The sequence below is a fragment of the Bos indicus x Bos taurus genome, chromosome 27, assembly GCF_003369695.1.
Source record: "Bos indicus x Bos taurus breed Angus x Brahman F1 hybrid chromosome 27, Bos_hybrid_MaternalHap_v2.0, whole genome shotgun sequence".
Lineage (NCBI taxonomy): Eukaryota > Metazoa > Chordata > Mammalia > Artiodactyla > Bovidae > Bos > Bos indicus x Bos taurus.
The window spans coordinates 25,910,089-25,932,435 of NC_040102.1; the positions used below are offsets into that span (position 1 = coordinate 25,910,089).

The window sequence follows — 22,347 nt, forward strand, 5'->3', positions numbered from 1 at the left end:
CAAAGACGTATGAAACTCATCAATGACCCTCCGAGAATCTACTGTGGCAGGCAGTACTCAAGGTGCTGGGAGTGCTGTAGATGGGCTTGCAATTGACCAAGGAAGAGCACATCCAATAAGGTGGGAAAAGACACCAAGATCCCCAACGCCAAGGGACTGTGTTCTGCTAAAGAGTAGGGGTTTTGTTTTGCTGAGTGGAGGGTACAAGCTGAGGGCAAAGTCTGACTTTCTTAGGATGACAAAACTAATTCTTTTTTTTTTCTTTTTTTGTTTTAGCTTTTTATTTTGTGTTGGAGTATAGCAGATTAACAATGTTGTGATAGTTTTAGGTGAACAGCAAAAGGACTCAGCCTTTGAATATGCACGTGTCTATTCACTCCCAAACTCCCTTCCCATCCGGGCTGCCACCTAACACTGAGCAGAGTTGCCCGTGCTACTGAGCAGAAGACATTGTTAGTTATCCATTTTAAATGGAGCAGTGTATACATGTCGATCTCAAACTCCTTAACTATCCCTCTCCCCTCCCCTTCCCCCCTGGTAACTATAAGTTATTTTCTAAGCAAAGGCAAGTTGAGTGGGAGGAAAGAAAGAAGAGAGAAGAGGCAACCAGCAGAGCTGGGCTCTTTGATGGGAAAAGACAAAGATGTCCTCTGGGGTAATGGATTCAGTTTCTGCCCAGTGATATGTGTGAGACGTGATCCTTCTTTCACAGGCTCCAAAGAATCCCCAATAAAACATCAGTTTTCTCATTAGTACATTGTGGTATTGGATGTGTTTTGGAGGATATGACAGAGCGGTGAGCATAGCCTCATAGCGAGTGTAAAGTAAGAGTCAAGGCCCCCACGGGAGGCCCACCCATCTGGGCTGCATCTTGGGAATGTTCATCTCACATGTTTGGTATAAGTTAGAGAATCCAGCTGCAGTTCAGATTAAGTTGTTGCTAAGAAGACAACCTCGCCATCCATGCCAAACATTTGGACTTTTATGTAAGAGAGTGAAGATACTTCTGGCATGAGCCAATGGTTCTTGGCATCAGTTAAGTTTCTTTTGTTTTAAAGCAAATCAAAGCCGATTAAGCAAGAAGAAAAAAAGAGAGAGAGAGGGAGAATGTGGGGAAAGGGATTGGTGGGAGAAGGTATTGGAAGCACAGGGGAGAGTTCACAGACTCAAAGGAAGAGCTGACCAGCTAGGCCTTGGAAAGGACAGGGGGACAGAGACCAGGGCTTCTCCAGGGACCTCGGGGGCCAAAGCTCATAGACGTTTTTTTTTTTGTTTTTCTTAGCTGCTGCACTCATGTGTTTTAGCCTTACTTATCATCCTGGTCATGTTTTCAAGTTCCCATGAAAGAATCTTACTAGTACAGCTCACTCCAGGGTTCTCTACCCATTGTGGTCAGCCAGATCGTACAGACGTGACTCACAACAGAATCTCCTCTTCTTTCCAGGCCTCCAATATACTCAAAACTAGCTGGAAGTGCTGCTTTCTTGGATGCTTATACAGCTATATCCCTTCTTTTGGTTTAACTGAGAATTTTAAATTATTCCATCTTTCTCACAAATACTAATTTGGAAGTTACATACTTGATTTATATTCTTCTGGTGGTTACCCTAGAAATTCCAACTTAATTTACCAAATTTAGGTTAATCAGTATCTTTACCCTCTTTTCAGGCATTATAAAAACCTTAAATACTTAAATTCCATTCCCACTTACCTACTTGTAAACTGACTTTTTTCATATATTTTAATTCAATTTTAAAGCATAACCTAAAATTATTTATTACAATTTTATATTGCCAATGTTCATTTGCACTTGCCATTTTCTTTGTTTTTCATTCTTTCTGTGTCTCGTACATTCCCTATAAGATCACTTTTTTTTCCCTAAGTCAAGTACCTTTAGGAGATTTTGGCTTTCCCTGGTGGCTCAGCTGGTAAAGAATCTGCCTGCAATGCAGGAGACCTGAGTTCGATCCCTGAGTTGGGAAGATCCCCTGGAGAAGAGAAAGGCTACTGACTCCAGTATTCTGGTCTGGAGAATTCCATGGACTGTATAGTCCATGGGGGTGCAAAGAGTCAGTCATGACTGAGCGACTTTCACTTCATTGCACTTCACTTAGGAGATTTTGTTAGTGAGGAGTGAACAATCTTTATTTCCCTAAGATGTTTATTTATTTATTTTGCCTTTATTCTTTTTAAAATTGATTTACTTATTTACTTTTGGCTGTGCTGGATCTTTGTTACTGTGTGGGCTTCCCTAGTAGCTCAGATGGTAAAGCATCCACCTGCAAAGCAGAAGACCCGGGTTTGATCCCTGGGTTGGGAAGATCCCGTGCAGAAGGCAATGGCAATCCACTCCAGTATCCTTGCCTGGAAAATCCCATGGACAGAGGAGCCTGGTGGGCTACAATCCATGGGGTCACAAAGAGTCGGACACAACGGAGCGACTCCCACACGCAGAGAGGGCTTTCTCCAGGTGCGGTGAGTGGGGTCTGCCCTCTAGTTGTCTTTCAGCGACGTCTCATTGCGGTGGCTTCTCTCATTACTTAGCACAGGCTCTAGAGCATGTGGGCTTCAGTAGCTGCTGCGTATGGGCTTAGCTGCTCCACAGCGTGTGGGATCTTAGTTCCAAAACCAGGGACCTAACCCGTGTCCCCTGAATTAGCAGGCAAATTCTTAACCACTGGACCATCAGGGAAGTCCCAATTGTGTCCGTATTCTTAAAAGATGTGTTTTCACTAGATATACAATGGTAGGCTTGCAAATTGTTTTTTTTTAATATGCTGAAAATATAGCGTTATTTTTCTGGTGTCCATTGTTTGTTGTTGAAAGCTTGCTGTCAATCTAGCTCCTGGCAATCTTTTCTCTCTGTTTTTTTCCGAGTATTTTTAAGAATTTCTTTATTTTTAGTTATCTATAATTTCACTATGATGCATCTGAATATATCTAAGTATGTTATATTGCTTGGATTCAGCAGATTCCTTAATCTCTGGATAAGTATCTGGAGCAGTGGTAAAAATGTTTGAGCATTATGTCTTCACATATTGCATTTGCCCAATTCTTTTCTCCCTCCTTCTGGAATTCCTCTGTAACATTATCTCGCATGTCTCTTAACCTCTATTTCATATTTTCCATCTTTTTTATTTTGTGTTGCATTCAGAACAGTTCATTGCTCTTTCAATAATTGTTTCTTCAATTGCACTCTTAATCTATCCCCTGAATTTTTAATTTCAGTTAAAACTTAAACTTTTTTATTTTTAAAGCCCCACGACACTTTTTATAGTTTACTAATCTCTGCAGATATTTCTAAAATATATCCTTTAAACACTAAGTAAGGATGTCTTATAATTTATCATCTCTAACTTAATCATCTAGAATCTACATGGCTCTTTTTATGGTTCTCTGTTGTTTCTGTTGGTTTCCGTGTGTGCTTGGATATCTTGGATATTTTAAATTATACGCTGCTCACTGCCTTGGAAAACTGTTTATGGAGATGCTCTGTGGCCTAAGATGAAGGGGCTCTTCCTCAGGAGAATTTGAATTTGTCTTTCCTTCTTTCGGGCACATAGGTACCCTTCTGTGTGGTACCATTTTAACTTCATTCAGGGTTTAGGATTTCTCAGACCACCCAAGTCTTTTGAATCCGTGGGAGTAACTACCTCAAATTACAACTTCTCATGCATTTTGTTTTGCTCCTTTGCTCCTTCTGGCCCAGTTTAATCTCCTCAAACCCCATGGAGGTGGAAGCAGGGAGGTGGCGTCCCCTTTGAAAGTCCCGCTTCCTGTGGAGGCTTCCATTTAAACCTCTGTCCTGGGCTTTAATTTCGGTCCCTCTCACACTGAGAGCTCAGTTCCTCGGAACCATCTGGCTTTTGTGAGGACAGAAGAGTGCTCTGTTTACCTCTGGATTTCTGCTTTCTCTTAGCTTTTGGCCTGATTTTTTTGTTTTTATTTGATCAGTAATTTGATGCTTTCGTGAAGATTATGAAACATTTTTCTTTTCCTCATAGTTTTTAGATGCTCTTAGCCAAAGGGTATCTCTGAATAACCTAACTCACCACAAAGAACAAGGCCAGGCCACAAAGACCGAGCGCTAGCTCCTCAGGCCTCCAGCCGGTGTCACGTTTCTCGGGGAGAGTCAACACAGCACCTTCTGCCGTAAGACAAGAGAGTCTGCTTCGTGTCAGTCAAATGTCTAATGACTTTTGAGGACTAGAGGTTTATAACCATCTTGAGGCAGATAATTTTAAAAGGACGTGGAAGTGAGAAGAATTTCCATTCTGGAGTCTCTTAATACTTCTTCTATCCAGTACTAAAAGGCCTCAATCCACATCTGAGCTCCACACTTGGAAAGAGGAAACATCTGATGGGTGGCCTGTCTCCTGTAGCCTTCCCCTGTGGTCCAGCGTCCATCACGGTAGATAGTGTTTACCACACTTTATTCCTCACAGGTGGAGTCTGCCTCAAAAGACAGGTATTTGCACCTGACAGAGTTGAGTTCTATCCTTGATTTCAGAACCTGCTACATCTACATAGAAACTGTATGCGGAAGGGGAGACAGAAAGGGAAAGTGGTGGCAGGGAAAATCTTCTGGGGAAAGATGAAGAATTTGATGGTCTTGTCTCTTGGCATTCAAATGCTTTGCCCTTCTCTCCATAAAGTGAAAGTGAAGTCGCTCAGTCAAGTCCGACTCTCTGCCACCCCATGGACTGTAGCCCACCAAGCTTCTCCATCCATGGGGTTTTCTAGGCAAGAATACTGGAGTGGGGTGCTGTTTCCTTCTCCAGGGGATCTTCCCCACCCAGGAATCAACCCCAGGTCTCCAGCAATGCAGGCAGATGCTTTACCCTCTGAGCCACCAGAGAAGCCCACCAACAGTGTAGGAGGGTTCCCTTTTCTCCACACTCTCTCCAGCATTTATTGTTCGCAAATTTTTGGTGATAGCCATTCTAACTAGTGTGAGGTGATATCTCATTGTAGTTTTGATCTGCATTTCTCTAATAATTAGCAATCTGAGCATGTTTTCATGTGTCTCTTAGCCATCCGTATGTCTTCTTTGGAGAAATATCTCTTTAGGTCTTCTGCCTATTTTTTGATTGGATATTTTTTTATATTGAGCAGCATGATTAAGCAGAATATCTTAAGGAGAAGGCAGACATGATGATCATTTGTAGTTGTAGACTTGGGTTCAATCAGCATTGATCAAGGACCCCTTAAGCACAAGGTCCTAGGTCAAGCGTTTTTAAAAATACAACTCATTAAATTCAAAACAAAAAAATCATGTCCCCTCTCTAGTGTTGAGCAGGGAGGTGTGAAAAACAACAACAACTATTTTAGGACTCTGGAAGGAAGAAAAGTTCTTACTAGATATTCTCCCATGTAGGGAAAAATATTTCAGGAATATATTTGGAGACTCAGGGGTACATTTTAAAGCTCAAGTTTGTATAATATTCCATTCAATTAAGCCTCCAGTTCTTCTGAAGGATGTGGTAAGAGTCCTGGACGTGAAAGATTTGCATTTTAGCCGTGTTAGTTCATATTGCATTTTAATTTTCCAAAAATTTACTTATGTATTTATTTTTGGCTGCTCTGCATCTTCGTTTCTTCATGTGGGCTTTCTCGAGTTGCGGCCAGCGGGGCGACTCTTCAATGCAGTGCTCGGGCTTCTCGCTGTGGTAGCTTCTCTTGTCGTGGAGCATGGGTTCTGGGCGTAGGGACTCAGTAGTTGCGACTTGTGGGTTCTAGAGCATGGGCTCAGTGGTTGTGGCACACAGACTTAGCTATCCTCAACATGTGGAATCTTCCCAGAGCAGGGAGGGAACCCGTGTCCTCTGCATTGGCAGGTGGACTGCTAACCACTGGGCAATCAGGGAAGTCCCTTACGTCTTAGTTTTAAGGAAAGTTGCACAATGTGCTGTTTCTGTGAAACCCCCTGTCCACAGGGTAAAGATGCTCAGCACCCGTACAAGAAGTTGTATGCAACCCAGTTAAGGAGGGGAGTACCATGTGTCCACAGAGGGGAGTTTTTCTTCAGGGAGCACCTTACTGATTTTTCTTTGATGACATGTAGTCATTATACTACCTTCCACTGTAGCTATTTGTGGATGCCTTCTATATCATATTAAACTCTACTTTCTGGGACATTCCGAGGCCTTATTTTCCCACAGCCCCTAGCACTGGACAGGCAATAAATCATAAGAGGCAGTATATGGGTGTAGAGCATTAAGTACTAAGGCTCTGATACTAAAGACAGAAGAGATGTGAAACTTCCCTCGTGGTCCAGTGGTTAAGGCCCTGTACTTCCAATGCAGGGAGTGAAGGTTCAATCCCTGGTCAGGGAACTAAGATCCCACATGCTGTGAGGCCAAATAAATAAAATAAAAATCTTTTTTAAAAAAGACAGGAGAGGTACAAGTGTCACAGATGCTTGTTCTTTTTCTCGCGCCGATTTTTTTTCTTCTTTCCTTCCTTCCTTTCAATGACAACAGAATCCCAATTTTCATCACTTATCCATTCCTTGCTCATGCAGTCAACGCCCCTTGGGAAAAATCTGATCCCACTCCTGGCTCCAGGGGTGTATTAGTCAGGGTTTTCCAGAGAAACAGAACAAATATATATATAAAGAGATTAATTATACAGAATTGGCTCGTGTGGGGTTAAGATGGAGCTTGCAGATGGAGGCTCAGGAGAGTGGATGGATTGAGTTCAAGTCCAAAGACAAGAAGAAACTGATGTTGTTGCTCAAAAACAGATAGAAAGCAAATTCTTCTTTCCCCCCAGACCTTTATTCAATTCAAGCCTCCAACAGATTAGACAAGGCTCACCCACATTGGGGAGGGCAATCTACTTTACTCAGTCTACAAATTTAGACATTCATCTCCTTCAGAAACACCCTCACAGACACAGTCAGAAATAATGTTTGATCAGTGTATGGAAACCCTGTGTCCCAGTCAAATTGATACATCGAATCAGCCATCACCAAGGGCAAACCCTATTTGGTTTAAGCCAGTCATCACACCCTGCCATGTTGCTGGTCACAGTGCTTGGTTCAAAATGAGCAAATATCCAACTCCAGGCCAATAAAATGCAAGAGGAGATGACATTTGCTGGAGATTGCAAGAATAGAAACTTTCTTACTTTTCTATGGAAGTGACTTCTTATCCATCTGGACATGAATGAAAAAGATTCAGTCCAGGAACGTTGCTAGTAGTCATCTTGAGATGATGAAGAAGCCAGGCTTGGGACATAACAGGTAGTCTGGAAGGCAGAGAAAGGCATGAAATTAAACTGGATCAGTGTTGAAATTATTGAGCCTGGGATCATGGTTTGCCTTAAAACCACCATATGCTCCTGCTGCTAAGTCACTTCAGTCGTGTCCGACTCTGTGGGACCCCATAGACAGCAGCCCACCAGGCTCCCCCGGTGGGATTCTCCAGGCAAGAACACTGGAGTGGGTTGCCATTGCTTTCTCCAATGCATGGAAGTGAAAAGTGAAAGTGACGTCACTCGGTCGTGTCCGACTCTTAGCGACCCCATGGACTGCAGCCTACCAGGCTCCTCCGTCCATGGGATTTTCCAGGCAAGACTACTGGAGTGGGGTGCCATTGCCTTCTCCAAAACCACCATATAGCTGAACTTAACAGTTATAGGAGCCAGCAAATTCCATTTATCATGTCAACTGGTTGGGGCTGAATTTTCTGTTACCTGCAACCAAAAGACTTCTAATACAGTTGGAATTTCAATGTGATGATCAATGAGAGACTAACATTCAATGATCCCGTTAAGAATGCAACAGAAAAGTAAACATTTCTGCTATGTGAGCAACCAAGTTGGACTGCATACATCAGAAAAGACGACCATGTATGCAAAACTTGAAACCACCAGAGGAATTCTGCAGAGCTACAGCCTACATTCCTTCTTTCTCTGCAACTATAAACATCCTTCAAAGTAGCCTCTTCTCCTCCACAGGGTTCCAGGGATACATCTCAGCATTTCTCTGAGAGTTCACTTGATCGAGAATCTTTAAAGAAAGGGAGAGTAACTTATTTTTCTTAGTGCATTCAGCACTTTGAACAGTGCCTGGCAAAGACTAGGCCCCTAATAACTATGAATGTATGAATGGATGGATTTATTTATTTAACAATTACAGATCTTCCTCAACTTAAGCTGTGGTTACGTTCCAGTAAACCCATCATAAGTTGAAAATATTGTCAGTTTAAAATGCATCATAAGGGGCTTCCCTGGTGGCTCAGTGGTAAAGAATCTCCCTGCCAATGCAGGAGACACAGGTTCGATCCCTGGTCTGTGAAGATCCCACATGCCCTGGAGTAAATAAGCCGTGCATTGCAATTACTGAGCCTGTGCTCTAGAGCCTGGGGAGCGGCAATGACTGAGTCCACGTGCCCCTAGAGTCCGTGCTTCACAGTAAGAGAAGCGCCTGAGAAGCCTGAGCACCACAATTAGTGTAGCCCTCGCTTCCGGCAACCAAAAAAAGCCTGTGCTGCAACGAAGACCCAGCACAACCAAAGGTAAACAAATACAGTTATTTTTTACAATTAAAATGCACCATACGGTATTCTCTGGTGGTTAGGACCCCACACTTCCATTGCAGGGGCACAGGTTTGACCCCTGGTTGGGGAACTAAGATCCTGCGTGCCTCATAGCATGGCCAAGAAAGTAAAAATAAAATGCATCATAGCTTAGCCTTCAACATACTCAGAGCACTGAAACTAGCCTACAATTGCACCAAATCATCTAACACAAACTGATGTTAAAGCAAAGTGTTGGGTATATGTCATTTATTGAATGCTGCACTGAGAGTGAAAAACCAGACGCTTGATGGGTCCAGAATGGTTTTAAGTGTATCACGTGGTTGACTTGGAGCTGTGGCAGGTGCCACTACCCAGCGTCAGAGTATGTAACCAGCGGAAAGATCAAAATTCCAAGTGTGGTTTCTATTGAATGTGTATCTTTTTCATACCATCAGAAAGTTAAGGAAAAAAAAAACCCGCAAGTTAAACCATTGTAAGGTGGGAACCATCTGTGTTTATTAAGCACCTGCTGTATGCCAGGTACCAAAGGAGGTGTCAGATTACAACAGTGGGCAAGACCAAGGCAGTCCTGGGAGTCTTGGTGTGACAAAGCTTCTAGGGAGAGGGAATGTTTTATTCCAGATAAACAGGTACTGGTTACCTAGGTGTGTTTATGTTGCAAAATTTTACCAGGCTGGGGACTTCCCTGGTGGTCCAGGGGCCAAGACTCCACGCTCCCAATGCAGGGGGCCCGGACAAGATGCCTCGTGCTGTAACTAGATGATCCTGCATGCCACATGGAAGACCGGGAGCAGCCAAATACATTTTAAAATTGACCAGGTTTATGATGCATGCATGCTGTGTCTTTACTTCAATAAAATGCTCCCCCAAGTAAAACGCAGAAATAAAAAGTCCTTATTCTCAAAGTTTACATTCCCATCAGAGCAGACAATACAAATAAATATACAATATGTTGAGAGGTAGTAAGTGCTATAAACGTCTGACTGTAAGAAGGATGAATTCAGTGAGAACACAGACGTGACAGAGAAAGCACACTTTGAATATGTACTACCACAGGAAGAGCATCCCCAGGCTTCCAGCCATCCACCTCAGAAGCTCAGCTTCAACTTGCTTTCTGAGTCAGGCTGACACATACCTTTGTGCTGCTAACTGGGCTCAACTGAGGATGGTCCTGCCAGGGACGGATGTGGGAGTGCTTAGCAGATGGGTACATGTGGGACTTCCCAGGTGGCTCAGAGGTAAGGAATCCACCTGCCAATGCAGCAGATGTAGGTTTGATCTCTGGGTTGGGAAGATCCCCTGGATGAGGAAATGACAACCCACTCCAGTATTCTTGCCTGGAAAACCCCATGGACAGGGGAGCCTGGCAGGCTGCAGTCCATGGGGTCACAGAGAATCGGACGTGACTTAGCGACTGACCGCACATGCACGAGCTTATGTGTAAAACCTGACTCCAGAAGAGTGCTGGGATACGCATCCTCGGCTCTGCTTCTCCAGATGTTGGAAGGATTTGATCAGGTATTTTGTACATCATTGTCTACATTTTAGAGTATTTAATGAGAAATGTTAGAATTGCAGAAATGGAAAAGACATTTCCCCATGGCCAGCGGGTGTTTTTGGACAATCTATTGTGTGCCCAGACCTGTGGAAGTCAGTTCTAAGATACAGTTCTAACCAAAGGCAGTTTATCATCTTAATAACAAGATGGATACCTGTCAAACAACTACAGAATAATATAGGAATTTAAATAATCAAACTTAGGACCACCCTGGTGGTCCAGTGGTTAAGACTCCTCCTTCCAATGCAGGGTGTGTAGGTTTGATCCCTGGTCAGGGAGCTAAACTCACATGCTGCAGGACCAAAGAAACCTAATCATAAAACAGAAGCAGTATTGTAGCAGATTCAATACAGACTTTAAAAATGGTCCACATCAAAAAACCAAAAATCTTAAAAACAACTATCTTGTGTGATTTTTAGAAACTGTAAAAAATTGAAAAACAAACAAAAACACAATAGGCTTGTACAGTATCCCGTAGGTCCCCTTTATAGCATTTGTCACATGTGAAATTTTATTTATTTTTTAAAATAATTTTATTTGAATTTTTTGGCGGTGCTGGGTCTTCACTGTCGTGTGGGCTTTTCTCTAGTTGTGGTGAGCGGGAGATACTGTCTAGCTGTGGTGCTTGGACTTCTCCTTGCCGTGGCGTCTCCCGTTGCAGAGCACTGCTCTAGAGGGTGCGGGCTTCGGTAGTTCCAGCACGTGGGCTCAGCAGCTGCAGGTCCCGGGCTCTAAAGTGCAAGCTCAATATTTGTGGCCCACTGACTTTGTTGCTCCAGGGCATGTGGGATCTTCCCAGACGAGGACTGAATCCAGGTCTCCCTTGTTGGCAGACTGAGCCACCAGGGAAGCCCACGTGTGCAATTTTATTTTTGTACGCGTGGGTGTTTGATCGTTCGTCTCCTCACCAGCCTGTTAGCTCTATAAGTCTGGGACTGGATCCAGTTTTGTTCACCGTCATAGTCCTCAGAGTGGAGGAAAGTGCCCCGCAAAGAGCAGGCCCTCGGCACACATGTGGAATGAAGTAACTGAGTGTGAGAATGCAACCACATCACAAAGACAGAGTAGCTTAGCAGTCCACAGCACGGGCTGTGCGGTTAGATTGATCTGCAGATTCCTAGATGGTTACTTGTGTGTCCTTGGGTAAGATCTTTAAAGTAAATAAATGTTTTACTCCATTATCTCTGCCTAAAATGGGGAGAATTATCATTCTCACCAGGACGGTTCATTGTGAAGAATGAATGACAGGGGCAAAGTGCCTGGCACATAGTAATTGCTCAATAAACAGTACTTCTGAGTATTACCTTTGAAAGTATTCCAATAGTCGCTTTTATGAGGTTGAGGCAGAAACTAGCAGAAATTATGAATCTAGTTTCTAGTCCTCGTTTCTAAAAGAAGAAAAGAAATGAGATGTGTATCCTGGTTGTACGCATTCTTCACTCACTCATCCCATCTGATGAAGCCCCAAAGCCAGTGTTGTGGGGTGAGCGTTTAACTTGTTGAAAGTCAGCAGACCTGGCTCCTGAGCCTCTCTGGGCTGTGCTGGTGAGTCGACTACACGCATCAAAGCTGCAGGCCAGCACAGGCAGCAGTGTACTGGCCCTGGGACCGGCAAGGCTCAGGGTCTGTGTGACCCTGAGCCTTCCAACCACAGTCCTTAGATCCTGCAGGAACCACAGGGAGTCTTCAGGGCCCAACATCTCAAGGATCCCCTTCCTGTGAAATTTCAGAGGTTTCTCCTGGGTCAGGAAGCCTTAGGTAGTAGTTAGCATAAATATTGTCACGTCCCCGCCCCAAATCCCAATTTAAAAACTGGCTTAAAATCCAAACACGATCACATGTTTACACCCAAACATGATTCAATGTGCATTCCCCACGTGGGAGGAATTGGCAAACCAGGTTGGTGAGCATCAGAAACAAAATCACCTGCCCAACTAATTGCTCAGTCATGTCCAACTTTTTGTGACCCTTATGGACTGTAGCCCGCCAGGCTCCTCTGTCCATGGGGATTCTCCAGGCAAGAATACTGGAGTGAGTTGCCATGCCCTCCTCCAGGGGATCGTCCCAACCCAGGGATTGAACCCAGGTCTTCTGCATTGCGGGTGGATTCTTTACCAGCTGAGCCACCAGTGAAGCCCATTTCCCCAATAGTTTACTGGCAAAGGAAGGAGTTTCTACTCTGTTTTTACCTGAGCAGCAAGAACCAGGTGGACCACATGCAGGATAGGTGATAACAAGCTCCAAAACCTAACCTACCCCGACATATTCCAGACAGCACAGATCATCCCCCCAAATCCCCTCATTAGAAATTCATCCTTTTAGTAAAGTTATTGACCTTTCCTTACAGTTCTTTTACTGCAATGTTTTAAAAGTCTCTCTCACTACCTGTCTTATTAGCAGGCTCCTGTGAACTGATGTAACAGTTCCTTTATCCCAGCCCCCAGAAGGTTGGATGGCAAAGATGAAGGACACAGGGGGATGGGGGTGCCTTGTGGGTTTCACAGTTGAAGGAGACTGGGTCAAGCCTGAAAGCCAGGAATATGCCCTGCTTTTGATTTGAATCATTGAGGATTTGATATTGTTTATTAAAAAAAAGATTATTTTTTGATGTGGATCTTTTTTAAAGTCTTTATTGAATTTTTTACAGTATTGCTTCTGTTTTATGTTTTGGTTTTTTGGCTACGAGCCATGTGGAATCTTAGCTGCTTGACCAGGAATTTAACCGACACTCCCTGCATTAGAAGGGGAGTCTCACATGGATGGAGTCTGTCATGCAGAGTGAAGTAAGTCAGAAAGAGAAGAATAAATATTGTATATTAAAGCATATATGTGGGATCTAGAAAAATGGTACAGCTAAATCTATTTCCAAGATAGGAACGGAGACACAGTCATAAGAGAACAGACATGTGGAGCCGGTGGAGGAAGGGGAGGGTGGGAGATTGAAATTGACAGGTATATACTACCATGTGTAAAATAGATAGCTAGTGACAACCTGCTACAAAGCACAGGAAGCTCAGCTCAGTGCTCTGTGATGACCTAGATGGGTGGGATGGGGGTGAGAGGGGAGGGAGCTCCAAGAGGGAGGGGATATAGTATACATACAGCTGGTTCACTTCATCATACAGCAGAAACTAACACAATATTGTAAAGCAATTATGAAGATTTTTAAAATTAATTAATTAAAACACAGGTGAAGTCTCAACCACTGGACCACCGGGGAAGTTCTGATGTTTTCTTTAAAGGACTGTGTAATTCAAATAAAAAAAGCTTTGAAGAGTAACTCACACATTCATTTATTCCTGTTCACCAAGTGCCTGCTGTATGCCAGACATTATTCAAGGTAGAGTCTCCCCCAACCCCCTACCTTTTGAGAGGCAAGAGGCAAATACAAAGGAAGACCCCGGCCTGTGTCCCCCTCTTCTTCTCATCTTACCCTGAAGCTTTCTCCCACACCAGAAAGGCCCCTCTGCAAGCTGTGTGGATGCTCCAGCCAGTCGAACCTCCATCCACACCCATTTCGCTAGAGTCTTAGGACAGACTCAAGGAAGAGGCTGATGCAGACTCTGGAAGTGGGCTTGAGGCCAACATGTGGGTTCCTGGTGCATGGTCTAGAAGCAGGGGTGTGGGCTCCATGTGGCATAGCCACTTACCCACACAGACTCTTCACCCCGAGGTGAAGGCACGACCAGAGAAGGGCCAGAGAGAGCCTCGTACAGCCTGTTGGTGTGTAAGGGCAGTATTGATTCTAGATGCAGGGAATACATGAAGAAACGTACCAAAATCTCTGCCTTTGTGTTGTGTACACTCAGTGGAGGGAGACAGGCTATAAACAAATACAGAGCAAAAAGTAAATAGCTACATATACAGTACCCTTAGGGGCTTCCCTGGTGGCTCAGTTGGTAAAGAATCTGCCTGCTATGTGGGAGACCCAGGCTCAATCCTTGGATCAGGAAGATGCCCTAGAGAAGGGAATGGCAACCCACAGCAGTACTCTTGCCTGGAGAATCCCATGGAAAGAGGAACCTGGTGGGCTATAGAACATGGGGTTGCAAAGAGTCGGAGATATTTGATAGTAATAAGTACTCTGGAGAAAACAAGAGGTACAGACAGGGGAATTTTAAATAATGCAGTTTGAGCAAGGTACTGTACTGGGATTGCTGTAATAAAGTATCACAACCTGGGTGGTTTAAACAGCAGAGATATATTGTCTCATGGGAGTCTGAATCCAAGGTATTGGTAGGGTCTGTTCCTTCTCAGGCTGTGAGGAAGAATTGGTTCCGTGTCTTTCTCCTGGCTTCTGGCAACCTCAGGTCTTCCTTGACTGGTGGATAGCTGTCTTCTCCTCATGCCTTCCCACCATCTTTCCTTTGCATGCATCTGTCTCTGTTTCTAAGTGTCATCTTTCTACAAGAACACCAGTCATGTTGGGTTAGGATCGCACCCTAATGAATGACTTCATCTTCCGTTGGTCATCTGCAAAGATCTTTTTTCCAAATAAGGTCATAGTCACAGGCACTAGGAGTTGGGATTTCAACATATTCCGAAGGGACACAAGTCAACCCTTATCAGAAAGCTTTTTTGTCAAAATGCTGCTGCTGCTGCTGCTGCTAAGCCCAAAGGTGAAGGGTTAAAGGGGTGAACCATGCTGAGATCTGGGGCCAGGACTTTATAGCAGAAGAAATAGCACGTCCAAAGCTGCTCATTTCTCCAGAACAGCATTTTGGTGGGTTAAGACAATGAGCCTGGAAGGTCAGGGAAAGAGAGTCTGCAGCGGAATAATGCATTCCTGGGACTTCCTCGGTGGTACAGTGGCTAAGATTCTGTGTTCCCAATGCAGGCGGCCTGGGTTCAATCTTTGGTCAGGGAACCAGATTCCATGTGCTGCAACTAAGAGTTCACACGCCGCAACTAAAACACTGTGAGTCAAGATCCCACACGCTGCAGCAAAGATCAGAAATCCCCTGTGCCACAACTAAGACCAGGCGCAGCCAAATCAATAAAACATTTTTTAAAGAAAAAGAGGAAATGGCCCATCCACCTCTCACGGATGTCCTCCGTAACCTCAAAGTCCATCCTTTTGAAATGCTGGAGACTCTTACATTTCCCGAGAGTGAGGTGTAAGATCGTTGGAAATGGAGAATAAGCCCCCTACCTCCTGGTGGTCAGTGAACACCGGTGGTCAGTGAACACAGGTGATGCTGAGGGTACCCAAGCCACCGTTCTCTTTCATCTCCACTCCAAGAAGTGGCTTGTACCCTTCAGCCCAGGAGGAGCCCATGGAACAAAAGGGAGTGTGGCTGGAGGCAGGTAAGGGCTAAGATGACAAAAGACAAGGGAGTCAAGTTTATCGTTGAAAGATGCCTATGGAATTTTGACGATGAGATGAGATGAGATGGTTGGATGGCATCACCAACTCAACGGACATGAGTTTGAGCAAGCTCTGGGAGTTGGTGATGGACAGGGAAGCCTGGCATGCTGGAGTCCATGGGGTCGCAAAGAGTTGGGACACAACTCAGAGACTGAACTGAATGGAATTTTGTCATCATTTATTGTTACTCTCTTGTCACATTCAGTCCCCCGTAACACGACCATCACTGACAGCTTTCATTCTGATTTTCTTAGTATTTTTTTTTTCTTAGTTTTTAATTGGAGGATAATTGCTTTACAATGTTGTATTGGTTTCTGCTGTACAATGTGAATCATCTTGGCTTCTGAAATCCTATCTTACCAATGAAAATTAGAGAAGTAAAAGAGAAAAGGCAAGTTTCCTGGAATTCAAATTTAGAGTAAGAGGAACCAGCCATGGATAGTTAGTGTGTGTGTTAATCGCTCATCATGTCCAACTCTTTGCGACCCCATGGACCAGAGCCCACCAGGCGCCTCTGTCCATGGGATTTCCCAGGCAAGAATACTGGAGTAGGTTGCCATTCCCTTCTCTAGAGGATCTTCCCAACCCAGGGATCAAACTCGGGTCTTCTGCATTGCAGAGCCACCAGGGAAGTTTTCAGTTAACACACAAAAGAGAACAGGCACATTTCCTGGAATGCAAATTTAGAGTAAGAGGAAATGTCTTTAGTTGAAATCTGACAGCCACTGATCAAGCCCAGCATTACGGAACCACGTAGCCTCAAAAGTTCTCTCTGATGTGTCTCATTTCAACTCAGGTCAGGAGTGGAACGGGCAGTTCTTCAGACTTCCACTGAATCATGCCTAACCTTCTGGCTTCACTTATCTGCAAGCTGGAATGCTCTCTGCAGCCGTCAGCCATCACCCCCCACCCTTCCCTTCATCCTGCTCTGTCCTCAGATAACAATCCTCTCCAAACAGGCTCTGTTCCCACCACGTTTGGAATGCTTCAGAGTCAAACTGAATGTGAATCAGAACCAAAGTCCCTTCATGCCATTCCGTTCACCTTCCTCTCACATTCCACACCTCGCCCTTAGCTGGAGGGGCCCGGGTGGTTTTCCGCTCACGACTCCCCCAGTTCTGCCTGACCCAGCCCAGGCTTGTTGGGAGACTAAGTCCTTTGTTCCCGTCCCCCTTGGGGCCCTGGGCACCCTTCCTCGCCATCCCAGCTCTGCAACAGTCTCCTCCTTGTCTGCCCAAAGCCCACTCCGGATCCAAGTTCCCGTGTAAGGCTCTGGCCCCGTAGTTATTTTCTAGTGACGTGTACCCTTGGTTTCTCCCTCAGGCTGGGACAGGAAGCCCAGAACGTTCTTTAAAGCATGGCAGAGGGAGAAAAGAGACGGTATCAGCCTGTCCCAGAGCCTTGCGCTTTCTGGGGTTTTCAAAGTAGAAAACAGCTTCCTTTCCAGGGCTCCCCTATCTCCTCCAAAATGGAGACACTTGGTGCCTAGGGGAGTGGGCAGCCCCCCTAGGTGGGTTGTCTGTGTCATCAGGAATGTCAGGATGGGAAAGGGAGAAGGGTGAACAAAAGGCCTTGTGTGTGCCCAGCAAAATTTCCTTGGAACCTACCAACTCCCAAATATCCTTAAAGGGCTTGGAAATCAATGCGTAGTGAGCATCCCTCAGGCGCCTTGCACATTTTCCTTGTATAGTTTTATCTTTATTTGTATGCAGATATACACATGCAAATCACTGCGGGGTAGGTCTTACCATCCTCATTTTACAGATGCAGAAACTGAGGTGTGCCGTGCTAAGGGCCTCGCGGGTCACAGAGCTAGTAAGGGGTGTAGCCCAGACTGAATTGGGTCCTGAGTTCAAACCCTGTGCTCTTTCATTTCCTCTTATTTAAAATAAATATTGTTTTTCTGAATATCTAAGTGATACATATTCTTTTTTTAATGTATTTTTCTACTGAAGAATAGTTGATTTACAATGTTATATTAGTTTCTGGTGTACAGCAAAGTGATTCAGATATACATACATATATATATATTATATACATACTCTTTTTTAGATTCTTTTCCTTTAGGTTTATTATAGGATATCAAACATAGTTCTCTGTGCTGTACAGTAGGTCCTTGTTGTTTATCTAAGCTTTTTTATACAGTAATGTGTATCTGTTACTCCCATACTCCTGATTTATCCCTTCCCTCCCTTCTTCCCCTCCCGTAACCCTAAGTTTGTTTCCTATGTCTGTGAATATGTTTCTGTTTTGTAAATAAGTTCATCTGCATCTTTTTTTTTTTTTTTGGACTCCACATATAAGTCCTAAAAGTTTCCCTCTAAGCACTGCTTTTGCTGCATAGTTTAAGCTGTATTTTCAATTTCATTTTGTTCAAAATACTTTAAAATTTCTCTTGAGATTTCTTCTTTGAACCATGTGTTGTTCAGATGTGTCTTGGGGATTTTTTCAGCCGTCTTTTTATATTTATTTCTAGTTTAATTCCTGTCAGATCTGAAAGCAGAGATTGTATGATTTCTGTTCTTTTACAACCACTGAAGTATGTTTTATGGCCTAGAAGGTGTTCTATCTTGGTAAATGTTCCATGTGAGCTTAAGAAGAATGTATATTCCATTGCATGTCGATGAAGTAGTCCACAGACATCTCTTCTATCCTGTTGATTAATGGTGCTATTGAGTTCAACTATGTCCTTACTGATTTTTTGCTTCATGGATTTGTCTATTTCTGATAGAGGGGTGTTGAAGTCAGTATCTATGATTGTGCATTCATTTCCTTGCAATTTCTCCTTACATTCCATCAGTTTTTTTTTTTTCATGTATTTTGAGGCTCTGCTGTTAGGCACATATACATTAAGCATTGTTATTTCTTCTAAGTAACTTCTTAAGTCTAAGTTTATGATACCTTGTACAGTTTTATGTCCTCTTTTTCTCACTAAAAACAGGATTTTGCTCCTAGGCACAAGCCCTTTCCACTACATAAGTCTAATATTTCTTAATCAACTTGGTTGGGACCAATTTGTGATGATTCACAGCATTGCCTGGCTACTCATGTGTTCTGGAAAGTGGTAGGAGCGGGTACAGGACTTCAGGTGGAGAAGGGGTTGAGAGGGAGCCCTTGACTGCTGGCAGCCATTATCAGCAGGGGAGATGGCAAAAGAACAGGCAGAAGTTTCAGTTATTGAGTGAGACAGCAGGTCAGCATCAGCATAGATTGGACCAGTGATGCTCTTTCCGTCTGAATACCTGCCTATTGGTACAGAGTTAGGACCAGGAACCCAAAGTAGAAGGCATTTTGAGTACTTCTTAAAACAGAAGCCACGTGGGCAAAGGACAGGGCAAGGTTGAGAGCCTGTGTAGAGTAGACACCAAGGTCAATACCACTCACCCAGTCTGAGTGTCCAGCGGGTCTCCTAGATGGCGCCTCCAGTCTCTGTTCTGAAACTCAGGGAACTTTCTCATTCGTCGTCTTGGAGCTCTGCATTGCTTCCTGTCACCTGGGCAGCCAAGCCACAGTTTGAAAGTGCGTCATGATAGATGTTTGACATGTAAACCCTCATTAGTAACCACCTCTGGAAATTTCTTCAATTACTTTCCCAATCGATTCACTTGTCTTCTGGAGCTTTGGCCTTGACTGGCTATGCCTATGCTCAGAATGGAAGAAGGAAAAAGGCTCTAAAGAAAGGATTGAGCAGTGTTAAAATAGTAGGTTGGGCGAGGGCAATGACCTTAACACTACTGAAATCAGCTGCATTTTATACTGTTCTCAGTTTCAAGGTCTCCAAGGTCTGCCTACGCCCAGTGCAATCGTATGCTGAGCTTCAGGGCTTCCAGACCCTTCACACAACAGTAACCCTGAGCAACCTTTTAGTGCCAACCAAGTCGCTAGATCCGGGGATAAGGGCTGACTTTGTCTTGCCTTCTAAGAGGGGCTCTGGCATCTTTCGTGGACTAAAATTTTTTCTGAGACATCTTTTGCTTTCACTGGAATACAGTTGTTGCTTTTCCATAATAGATTAATAAGGGATGTTCTAGAACTGGCAGTAGCATCCTCTCATAAGCATTGCCTTGGAGCCAAGAGACAGTGTAGTATCATCCCAGAGATGGAAGTCTCAGACTTTGAATCAATGTTATGACCAAGTGCAGCGGAAGGACCAGAAGGAGCGGAGCAGGAGGGAAAGGAACACAGCGATGTGGTCAGGACAGAGAAGCAGACACGCCTTCTCTCCTTCCTGCCTCGTTACTGTCCAGCTAGTTACTTACCCAGAGCTTCAGTTCCCCCGGCAAGAAATCCCAGCGTGGCCTCTCGAAGAGGGATTCCTTATCTGTTTACTGAGCATCTATTAAGCACCGTGAGCCTCTTGTCAAGCACAGCCAGGTGTTCTTCATCTTCTATCCCAAATGCCTAACACAATGTCTGGTACATTTCAAGCATTTTATCAACGATTATTGAATAAGTAAATAAATGTATGGGTGGGAAAAAAAATAAATGAGTGGAGAAACAAATGAGTCAGTGTAGAACTGCTGACCTTTGAGAATCTGCTTTGGAAGGGCTGAAAGTTAGAGGAAGTGCTGGTTTTGAGGTCCCTAGTGGTTACTAGTACCAGCCACGGAAGTAAGTAGAAATAAAAGAGTTGGCTCCCTTCAAAATACACAGCCCGTAGAAAGAAGGTTGCTATGAAAGGGGTGGAAAAAGCCAGAAGTTAACGGGCTCCATTGTGTAGGGAGCAATGTGGCCCAGCAAGACGGTTGGGTCAATTTCATTAATGCCCTTAATGATTAATTTCTTAGTTAATAATTGACATGTCATAGCAGAGAAGCCTGAAAACTGAAATGGCGATTGTTTCAGTATTTCAGATTCTCGTGCGTGTCTGGGTCCTGTTAATAGTCTCCATGGGAAACATCTGCAGGGGTAAGGTGCGCTTTTAATCTTCTGACATGTTTAAATAAATTCAAATAAAATAAATGTAAATACAGGTCTCCTGGGATACCAGAAGAGGATGAGCATCATCAAGAAGGAGTACTGGAATTCCTTAAATATCTGGGTGCTCTGAACAGGTCCTCATTTAAGATCTGAGGCTCTCCAAACAGGGCTGCCAGAGAATCGAGTCACCCCACATGTATCGGGGGCGACTCATATAACAGGAAGAGCGCTGGAGATTTTTGCTTTGTCATTTCCTCTTTGAATACAACAGAAAAATCCAGTTAGCCAGGATTCTGGAACTCTGCCGATGCTTCCTGTCCTATCTGACTGTAAAATTCAACAAGGGATCATAAATAATAGACACGAGGCCAAAAATACATCTGGGGAATCCTGTCAAAGAGAAGGGCTGACGTCAATGACTTCTGCATGGCCTCTGATATTTAGTCCCGAGAGTGAGAAGCGAGATTACAGCTGAGGGGAGGGCATGAAGCAGGGACTCAGCTCAGCCCAGGTAGCCCTGGTGTTCTCTGCTCTGTGGCTGCATAAAAATTTCCCCAGGGCTTAGCAGGTTAAAACAGCAGTCTGTCTCCTGACCTTGGGGTTCAGGAATTCGGGAAAGTTCAGTTGGGTGATTTTTCTGCTTCATGTGTATCACCTCAGGAGGTCTCAGCTGGAGGGTCCGTGGCTTCCACTCACGTGTCTCGAGCCTGGTGGGCTTGACTGGAACTGCTGAGTGGAGTGTGTTCCCAAGACCTCATGGCATGGCAGTCTCAGGGCAGACAAACTCTCACGTGGTGCCCAGGGCTCCCAGAGAAAGTGTTCCAGGAGACCTGGGTGGAAACTACACAGCTTCTTAGGTCTTTACCCCCAGAAGTTCTAGAATGTCCCTTGGACAGCATTCTGCTAGTCAAGGAGGTCAGTAAGGACAGGCCAGCTCCAAGGGGAGAGGCATGAGACTCCACCTCTAGATGGGAGAAGTGTGTGCCCAGCTGCTCTGTTGTGTCTGACTCTCTGCAACCCCGTGGACTGTAGCCAACCAGGCTCCTCTGTCTGTGGGATTTCCCAGGCAAGAATACTGGAGTGGGCTGCCATGCCCTCCTCCAGGGGATCTTCCCCACCCAGGGATCGAACCCACGTTTCCTGCCTTGGCAGGCGGATTCTTTATCACTGAGCCACCTGGGAAGCCCTGCTGGTGGGAGAAGGAGCAAGCCTTTGTGGCCCCATTAACCTAGGCCATTGGAGAATGGAAGAAATGTCCCCCCAGTGGAGGGTGGTCCCCTGCAGAAGCCTATTGTCATTTTTCTGCAATAGCAAGAAGGAGACTGGAGAGATGAAAGGCAGGTCTTTTTTTTTTTTTGGCCCCCCACCCCCACCTCAGCACTGCATGGCATGTGGGATCTTAGTTTCCCGACCCATGGATCTAACCTGCTTCCCCAGCAGTGGAAGGGCAGAGTCTTAACCACTGGGCCTCCAGGGAAGTCTCACAAGGCAGGTCCTGAACACATCCTCCCAACCTCTCCCAGGGACTCAAGGGTGCTGCAAACAGCCTTGGGGACCCAGAGACCCAGGCCCTTCCCTGTGAGTACCCTTTTCTGAAATGAAGAGCTCTCTCTGACCTCCCTCCCTAAGCTTTCGGCCCATCTCGTCTACAAAGTCATATACCTCTGGAGGTCTTGAAAAAACCGAGATGCTCTTCCTGCAGCCACGCTGATGAGGAAACTGATGAGGAAACCGAAGCATGGGCCTCAGACCCAGCACATCCTATAAACATTTACGTGCAGGCCTTTCCTCACCTGTTAAAGACATAATTCTTCATAAACTTTCCCACAATGTTTTCCAGTTCCTAAACACAGGGAAGCAAGGTTATGGGTGAAGACAATCCATGCATTCCCTGACAGAGGTTTATTGCCCTCAGTCCCAGGGCAAACAGAGCTGGCTCCTAGCAGTACAAGGCA

The 22,347-nt window shown here is 44.7% G+C and overlaps 1 long non-coding RNA gene across 1 annotated transcript in view; it reads right to left on the reverse strand.

Moving 5' to 3' along the window:
* The window catches only part of LOC113884983, a 31,690-nt gene extending 11,492 nt beyond the window's left edge, over positions 1–20,198 (reverse strand). Inside the window, exons 1-3 of the long non-coding RNA XR_003509083.1 lie at positions 19,732–20,198; positions 18,857–18,965; positions 7,132–7,251 (exon numbers count right to left, since the gene is read on the reverse strand). This is a non-coding gene — a long non-coding RNA (uncharacterized LOC113884983). The remainder of the gene's footprint in view (positions 1–7,131; positions 7,252–18,856; positions 18,966–19,731) is intronic.
* Between the last annotated feature and the right edge of the window lie 2,149 nt (positions 20,199–22,347).